Source organism: Podarcis cretensis (assembly GCF_951804945.1).
Source record: "Podarcis cretensis genome assembly, chromosome: 17".
NCBI classification, from domain to species: Eukaryota; Metazoa; Chordata; class Lepidosauria; order Squamata; family Lacertidae; genus Podarcis; species Podarcis cretensis.
In genome coordinates this window covers 29,758,499-29,767,201 of record NC_137187.1, presented here as the reverse complement: position 1 = coordinate 29,767,201, position 8,703 = coordinate 29,758,499, and the positions used below count along the sequence as shown (strand labels likewise).

The 8,703-nt window shown below is 43.0% G+C and overlaps 1 long non-coding RNA gene across 1 annotated transcript; it reads right to left on the bottom strand.

Annotated features, from left to right (window-relative positions):
• LOC307206641 lies at nt 1–7,459 on the bottom strand. Its single transcript, XR_013834448.1, has 3 exons — nt 5,288–7,459; nt 1,876–2,482; nt 1–1,493 (listed from the first exon to the last, which is right to left on the bottom strand). It is a non-coding gene; the product is annotated as an uncharacterized lncRNA (long non-coding RNA).
• Nucleotides 7,460–8,703: the final 1,244 nt, after the last annotated feature.

Here is an 8,703-nt window from a genome sequence, read left to right as displayed (position 1 = left end):
TGTGCCCGGGGGTGTCCTGTAAGCCCCACAAAATGAGACCCATGTTGCCCATTGCTATGGGCCACTGATGTGCTTCCCTGCACTAATTCAGCATCAAAAGTTGTGATTTGACTACAAAAGGGAGTTTGACTAACAGCAGAAATCCATCCAGAAATTAGTGATTGCACCCACTTTGCATGGACACGGGTGGTTTTTAAACTAATATCTTTATCTCAGACTTACAGTGCAGACAAATATATGCTCAAAATTGACTTATAAGAAAAGATTGTTTTTATCAGCAAAAGCCAAACAAACAAATCCAAACCAAATTTGTGATTTCTGAACCATTGCAGTGTAATGAACATTCTCAGTTGTATTCTTAGCTGTACGGAGTCCTGCTTTTTCCTGAGCAAAACCATTGCAGCTATGCTTATTTTATAGCTAGTTGCAGCCATCAGAAATCAGCATGAGAAATGCCATGTTGTGTGCTGGGCCTGGGGGTTAACCCGAGCAACGTGGTCCAGGTGTGATCCCGAATCCAAGGATTCCACAAGGAATCAGTCCAATGGGGCCAAGGCAGGAAACCAGGCAAGGACAAGTACAGGATCTCAGGCAGCATCCCTCAATGTAGCTCATATCTTCGCCTCCAGAAAGCCTCAGTTAGGATGCTGGAAAAAGGCAGTGTGGTCACAAGGCTGGACTTGGAACATCTGAGAGCTTGAGTTGTTAGCCCAGCAGCTCCTTATCTTTCTGGAATCGGAGACACTTTTGGCTGCCAGGAAGGTTGTAAGGCATTAGGCAATCCTCTGGCATTTTCGGGACCTTTCGCAATTTACATGGAAGAACAATGTTGATGTCATCTCCTGATATCACCGGAGCTTAAGCCTGGCCTCTGCAACTTCAAAGTAAATTGCACCGGTGGGTAAAGGAATGGAAGATTAGATCTGGCAAAACCCACAGCGCCGCGTATTTGTTGCATGGTGCTTCAGGGCTGACTCCTCGGAAAGGCATTTGCACTCCTGAGCTTCTTCCTGCAAGTGAAGCGGCTCCACAATGCACTATTCCCATTAGTACAGTTTCTGAGCATCACAGCAGGCCCAAAGAAAGGCTAAACACCATTGTTTATAGCCTTCGTTTGTTTTAATACAAGGTTGTGGTTGGAAGGGGAAGACTGGTATGTATTTGGAGTGGTACTGAACCTCAACCCCTTGGCTGATTCTCTCATTCAAAACCTGTTCCAGCAGCAGCTTTTCTTCCAGTGGAGGAAAGATAATGTATTTTCCTTCCCATGGAAGGAAGAGCAGCGCGTGGGAGACAATTCTGGTGGTGGTGTTTTTTTGGCAATTTTTAAAAGAAATGTATTTATTTGGTTTTTCAGATTAAAATTTTACAGTCCAACATACAACATTAAAACAAGATTCCAAGAAATCTCTCAAGACTTCCCTCCTCCCCTTTGTGGGTCCTACTGTTAATCATTTCCTCCTGCATCTTTTATAATAATCCAAATCTTTTATCTCTCCGTAATATCCACTAAAGGGACACGGGTGGCGCTGTGGGTAAAAGCCTCAGCGCCTAGGGCTTGCCGATCGAAAGGTCGGTGGTTCGAATCCCTGCGGCGGGGTGCGCTCCCATTGCTCGGTCCCAGCGCCTGCCAACCTAGCAGTTCGAAAGCACCCCCGGGTGCAAGTAGATAAATAGGGACCGCTTACCAGCGGGAAGGTAAACGGCGTTTCCGTGTGCGGCTCTGGCTCGCCAGATGCAGCGATGTCACGCTGGCCACGTGACCCGGAAGTGTCTCCGGACAGCGCTGGCCCTTGGCCTCTTAAGTGAGATGGGCGCACAACCCCAGAGTCTGTCAAGACTGGCCCGTATGGGCAGGGGTACCTTTACCTTTACCTTTAATATCCACTAAATTCACCATTAAACTACAAGTGATATTCCAATGCTACTAATGATTTCAACTGCTTACAATGGTCTTTAAGGTAAGTTATAAATCCACCACCCCCATTCCTTATTAAAATTTTGGTCTTCCTGATTTCTGATTCTTCTGGTCATTTTGGCCATTTTGGCAAACTATCAACTTAATCTGCCATTCTTTTCTGGTAGGGACTTTATCTTCTTTCCATCTCTGGGCCAATAACAGCAACGCAGCCGTGGTCGCATACATAGATAGTCTTTTTGTGGGATATAAAGCTGTCAGTCAAGTCCAACATTACGAGAGAGGACTAACTGCTTCTGTGTGGCAGGCAGGTTGGTCGGTTGCTGCAAGGAGTGTTAACTGGCAACTCCTGGGATTCAGTCTTTGCATGACTCACTACTATCTAGTATATAGTTTATCTGTTATGTAACCTAAGCCTGCCTTCAGGAACAACTCTGTCAACCTGAATGAATCTGAAAGTAAATTAGTTTATGTTAATATGATTCAGATTCATGTGTGTTTTCTTTAAGAGGGACTGAAAGGGATTATCAACCAGGAAGGTATAAATATTGATAGGACTCAAACCTCAGGCTGATGAGGCTGAGATTAAACAATTTTTGGAGAAAAATGGACTGAAAAAGTTGTCACAAGAAAATAGATTACTCCTGAACAGCAAAATAACACGCCAAGAGATTGAAAATGCCATTCAGAACATGAAATTGGGCAAATCTCCAGGGCCTGATGGGCTAACCTCCAAGTATTATAAGACACTAAAAGACTATTTGATACAACCACTGATGGAGGTCAGCAATGAAATTATGGAGGGGAAGAAGGCGCCGGAATCGTGGAAAGAAGCTTTTATCACATTGATACCAAAATCGGAAGCTAAAAAGACACAACTTAAGAACTACCGTCCCATCTCCCTGTTAAATGTGGATTACAAAATATTTGCAGATGTCCTGGCAAGTAGACTTAAAAAAGTTTTAAATGAAGTAATTCACAAAGACCAGGCAGGCTTTCTCCCAGGTAGACATATGTTTGCTAATACAAGGAACATTATTGACATTTTGGAACTTTTGCAAACAGACATAAACACTAAAGCAGTGCTAATTTTCATAGATGCGGAGAAAGCCTTTGATAATATCTCTTGGAAATTTATGAAGGGAAATTTAAAAGAAATGGGAGTGGGTCGGGGTTTTGAGAATGGGATTGATGCAATATATTCAGAACAAAAGGCTAAATTGATAGTAAATAATGTGGTCACAGAAGAGTTTAAAATTGAAAAAGGAACACGACAAGGCTGCCCGATTTCCCCTTTGTTATTTATATCAGTTCTGGAGGTGCTCCTGAATATGATTAGAGGGGACCGGTTGGTGGAAGGGATCCAGGTCGGAGCGAAACAATATAAACTAAAAGCCTTTGCAGATGACCTGGTTCTGACCCTGCAGGAGCCAGAATCTAGTACAATAAGAGTATTACAATTGATTCAAGATTTTGGTCGGGTGGCGGGATTTAAGCTAAATAAACAGAAAACTAAGGTGCTGGGGAAAAATTTGACAGATACAGAGTCGGAACGGTTTCAGAGAGAAACAGAATTAACTGTGGTTAAAAAAGTAAAGTACCTAGGGGTAAATATAACACCAAAGAATCTGAGTCTATTTAAGGATAACTATGAAAAATGCTGGTTGGAAATTAAGAGAGACTTGGATAGCTGGACAAAATTGAAGCTTTCCTTGTTAGGCCGAATTGCCGCTGTTAAGATGAATGTATTGCCAAGAATGTTGTTTCTGTTTCAAACATTGCAGATTGTGGACAAGACGGAGTGTTTCCGGAAGTGGCAGAGAGATATTTCTAAATTTGTCTGGCAGGGCAAAAAGCCCAGAATTAAGTTTAAGATACTAACTGACGCAAAAGAAAGAGGGGGCTTTGCCCTGCCAGACTTAAAGCTGTACTATGAAGCCGCAGCTTTCTGCTGGCTAAAAGACTGGCTACTTCTCGAAGACACTGATGTACTGGATCTGGAAGGTTTTAACAACGCTTTTGGTTGGCATGCATACTTATGGTATGACAAGGTTAAGATAAATAGGGTCTTCAAGAACCATATTGTCAGGAAAGCAGTATTTAATGTCTGGACAAAATACAAAGACTTATTGGAAAACAAAACTCCGAGGTGGCTTTCACCTCTGGAAGCTAAGGCCCGAAAAAAACCCAATATGGAGGCCAAATGGCCAAAATATTGGGAAATATTAGAAAAAGATGGAGACAATTGGAAGTTGCAGAGTTTGGAGAAAATGAAGGATAAAGTGCGAGACTGGTTACATTACGCTCAGATTAAAGAAGTCTTTAAAAATGATAAAAAGGTAGGGTTCCAGGTGGAGAAATCGAAGTTGGAAACAGAATTGCTAGAGCCTAAGACTAAGGTACTCTCAAGAATGTATAACTTGCTGTTAAAATGGAATACACAAGATGAAATGGTTAAATCGGTCATGATAAAGTGGGCTCAGGACATTGGGTATAATATTATGTTTGAGGACTGGGAAAGGTTGTGGACCACCGGGTTGAACTTCACTGCATGTAATGCTCTGAAGGAAAATGTAATGAAAATGATATATAGATGGTACATGACCCCAGTTAAACTTGCCAAAATATACCATTTGTCTGATAATAAATGTTGGAAATGTAAAGAACATGAAGGAACATTCTTTCACCTCTGGTGGACCTGCCCTAAAGTGAAGGCCTTCTGGGAAATGATATATAATGAGCTGAAGAAGGTATTTAGGTATACCTTTACTAAGAAACCAGAGGCCTTCCTTCTGGGTATTGTCGGCCAGAAGGTGTTAAAGAAGGACCGAACATTTTTTATGTATGCAACAACGGCAGCAAGGATACTCATCGCTAAGAATTGGAAAACTCAAGATCTACCCACACTGGAAGAGTGGCAGATGCAGCTGATAGACTATATGCAACTGGCCGAGATGACTGGCAGGATCCGAGACCTGGGAGAAGAGAGGGTTGAGGAGGACTGGGGGAAATTTAAGACTTATTTACAGAAATACTGCAATTTGGTTGAATGCTAAGAAGGATGCTAGATCATAAATAATTGCCTACCATTGAATTAGATTTGATTTTGATGATAAGTGAGAAATAAGGAAAATATAAATTTATTTTGGAGAATTGTTAGATTTTACCTAAATGAGCGGTGATAAATATTGTAAACAAGTGGGTAATTTGCTTGGAAAAAATCTTTTGCAACGATGTAAGTGGGAGCGGGAGATGAGAGGGAGTCCAAAGAAGAGACGAAATTATGTTATGATATAAGTAATTTTTATTTATGCATTTGTATTCAAAAATCTTAATAAATATGAAATTTTTTTTAAAAAGGACTCAAACGAGCTGGTTGCTGCATAAACTCAAACGGGGGATCATTTAAACTCTGCTAAATTATATAAACTTTCCCACACTTTTCTGCTCCCTCAGGAGACAATTTTGATTGACAATGGTTGGGGGAGAGTTAAGAACACCTTCACCACTATTCCCTTTCTCCTAATCATGGCCTCCCAGGTTGTCTTATGCACCTCTCCATCCATCCACCAAGAGAATGTGACATTTACCTGCATGGATCATCTTGTTCGGACGCATGGTTTCCTCCATACATTGCAGCATCCTTGCACATCTATGTGTAGGTTATTAACATAAGTCCAGGTATGTATCTTCACTCGTGAGGATATGACAGATAGCTTTATTACTGTGTGTACACCAGTTGTGGGAGACCACAGCCAATCATTACCCACTCATTTAGTTTTATAGCCCACCCTGTCCCAAACACTCAGGGCATGTTGTAGAAATGCCCACCTCTCCAACAAAAGGGAATACTATTTTTGTCAAATTTTCTGCAGTTTCTCCACTCTTTTCAGACTCGTCTTTGGCCCAAAGTTGAGCCCAAACAGCCTTCTCTATGCCACGTTCCCTTTCCACATGCAACATGCTTTGATGAGGGAATCGATTCAAGCTCATAATTGCCCATCTGAAATGGAATAGTGCCCCTCAATGTTCCACCACATGCATTTCCTGAACAAATACACCAGCTCTTTGCCAATCCCCACCAAATATGCAGTGTCTGATTTCTGAAAAGGCCTACGTTAACCCATTGTTTCCATACTTAACATACACTCGTGGCACTCGTGGCATTCAGACAGAGCTGATATTGAAATGTGACTGCTTACATGCAATAGTTGGTTTTTACGCTAAAGTGCAAGAGCAAATTCGAAGGCAAGCCAATAGACTCGTTTCCTTTTTAACAGCAGAGCTGTTGCTGCAGACTGCTCACGCTGTACCCATTTTTGCATTGAGAAGTTCTCCTGGGCCCACCTCCAAGCTAGCTGTGACTGCAATATCGGCTCAAGCCCATTTGGCACAGAAGTGGCATTGCCGAGAAGATAAATCTGGTCCCTGTTTTTCACTGTATTTTTCATTCTATCCTTGGACTGTTCTCCATGCTACCCGTGTCCTCAACCAATTGCAGCAACGTCAGGCCTGGTAGAAGCCCCCTCCCCAAAGTGGCCAGAGAGAGCATGTTTATCTCTGATGTGCCAACATGTCCCTCTGTTGATGGCAATGAGAGGCCACCCCCTTCCATTTCCAAGGTAGCATCGCCCTAGGAATGGCTCCAGCTGGCCAGCAATTGGGGAATGTGTGGTTGAGCTGTAGTCAAGGATACCTGAGACGTTTACCTCCCACTGGGGGAGCCGACAATGAAGACCGTTTTTTTAAAAAAGAGAGAGGCAGATCATCAAGCGGAGGAAAGAAAAGTTGAGGCACCTCGCCAGTTTCTAATCTAAGTGACAGCATGATGCTGAGATCATAATCTGGCCCAAAGAGTGCTGAGGAGGGGAGAAGAGAAGAAAAGAGGCAGGTCAGACGAGAAGGTGAAAACAACGTCAAGCAGAAACGTCAAAGAATGAGAGAAGAGACATAATTAATCATGTTCCTACTACAGGCTTGATGACTCTGCAGAGGAAAATGCAAAAGTAATCATCTCCCAATGGAAGACTAAAGATGCTGCGCTTATAATATCTCCGATATCTTTGATACGTAGGCACATACCCACATCGTAAGAGCATCGCCTGGCTGCTCTTCTGGCACCCAGTTCTCTGTGCCACGATTTAAGGAGGATGTTGAGAAGCTGGAACATGTGCAGAGGAGGATGATGACCAAGATGATCGAGGGACTGGAAGCCAAGCCTTAGGAGGAGTGGTTGAAGGAGCTGGGTGTGTTTAGCCTGGGAAAGAGGAGACTGAAAGGAGGTATGAGAGCCATCTTCAAATAGCTCAAGGACCGTCACATGGAGGCAAGAACAAGCTTGCCTTCTCCTGCTCTGGAGGGTAGGTCTCAAACCAGTGGCTTCATGTTCCAAGAAAGGAGGTTCTGACTCAACATCAGGAAGAGCTTTCTGACAGTAAGAGCTGTTCAACATTGGGATGGAAGATGGTAGGATCTCCTTCCTTGGAGGTCTTCAAGTAGAGGTTGGATGGCCATCTGTCATGGATGCTTTAGCTGAGGTTCCTGCATATGCAGATCATCTCAAGAGTATTGTCTGGGAGCACATGAGGCTGTATCTTAAGCAAGTCTGAGTCTGGTCAACGCCTGGATGGGTGACTGTCTTGGGAGTCATGTGCTTGCCACCTTGGGTTCCATGATGGAAGAAATTAATAGTGAAATATAACAATGTCTGCCATAGCTTAATTTAAACTGGGCTTCACAAGGGTCCGACGTACCTTTTTTAATTAATACACATGCCTTGAAGCTTGTACCAAAGGCTCCTCCTTCAGGATGTCCCCACCGCATCTCCATGTGATTTCTAATGCCTTAACACAGAAGTTCTCGAGCCATGAGACACGGGCCATTTGTATCCCACAAGCACCACTCAGTTGCTTTGCAAAAAGGGGGTGGAACAACTGAGAATCTGGTTTTGACCCTGCCCCCCGACAGTGGAAGTTGATAGATCTTCCCCTGGTCAGGACTGCCTCAAACAGGCTGACAAAGCCAAGGGCCGATGACTTTCCTAGTGCAATGCTGGTGCACTCCTGCTAATTCTTCCTGGACATCTCCTACCTAAAAGGGTCCTTCCTCTTCAGTAATTTGGCCCGGGGTCTGTGATTTGCATAGCATGGCCCTGTTTTTGACAACGGTGGTGGCAATGAAGGAAGATGTCTATTAAGTGGTCTTCTGAGACCCTTTAGGTGGTCCAAGAGGGGGGATTAAGAACTGCTCCCTGAACACATCGAAATGTTTCGATAAGGAGGGAATCAGGCAACCTTAACCATGCAGACTGTTATTCTGATGACTTTTATTATCATTATTAGGCTTTCTTCCAGGATGCTTTTTATTATGTTTTTATCATTGATGTGTGTAATGTGTTTTTAATGTTGGATCCTGCCCTGGGATCTTTTGATAAAAGGCAGTGTATAAATTGAAATAATAATAATAATAATAATAATAATAATAATAATAAATAATGAACAAAAAATCCAACAAGTTAGGTATCATGGGAAATGATGGGAGGATAAGGCAGCCTGCAGAGGATGAGAATGACACACCTAGTTGGTCGTTTGCCTGCTTCCAGGACATTTGAGTGTTTTAATGTTTTGCCTAAGGTGCCAGAAACCTAAAGCTGTTACTTGACTTTTCCCCTCAAACAAATGTGCACAGATTTTACTTACACACACACACACACACACACGTGTCAAACTCCTATGATGAGAACTTCCAGGCTTCCCCCTGGCCTTGGAGGACTTTGTATAAGGCTC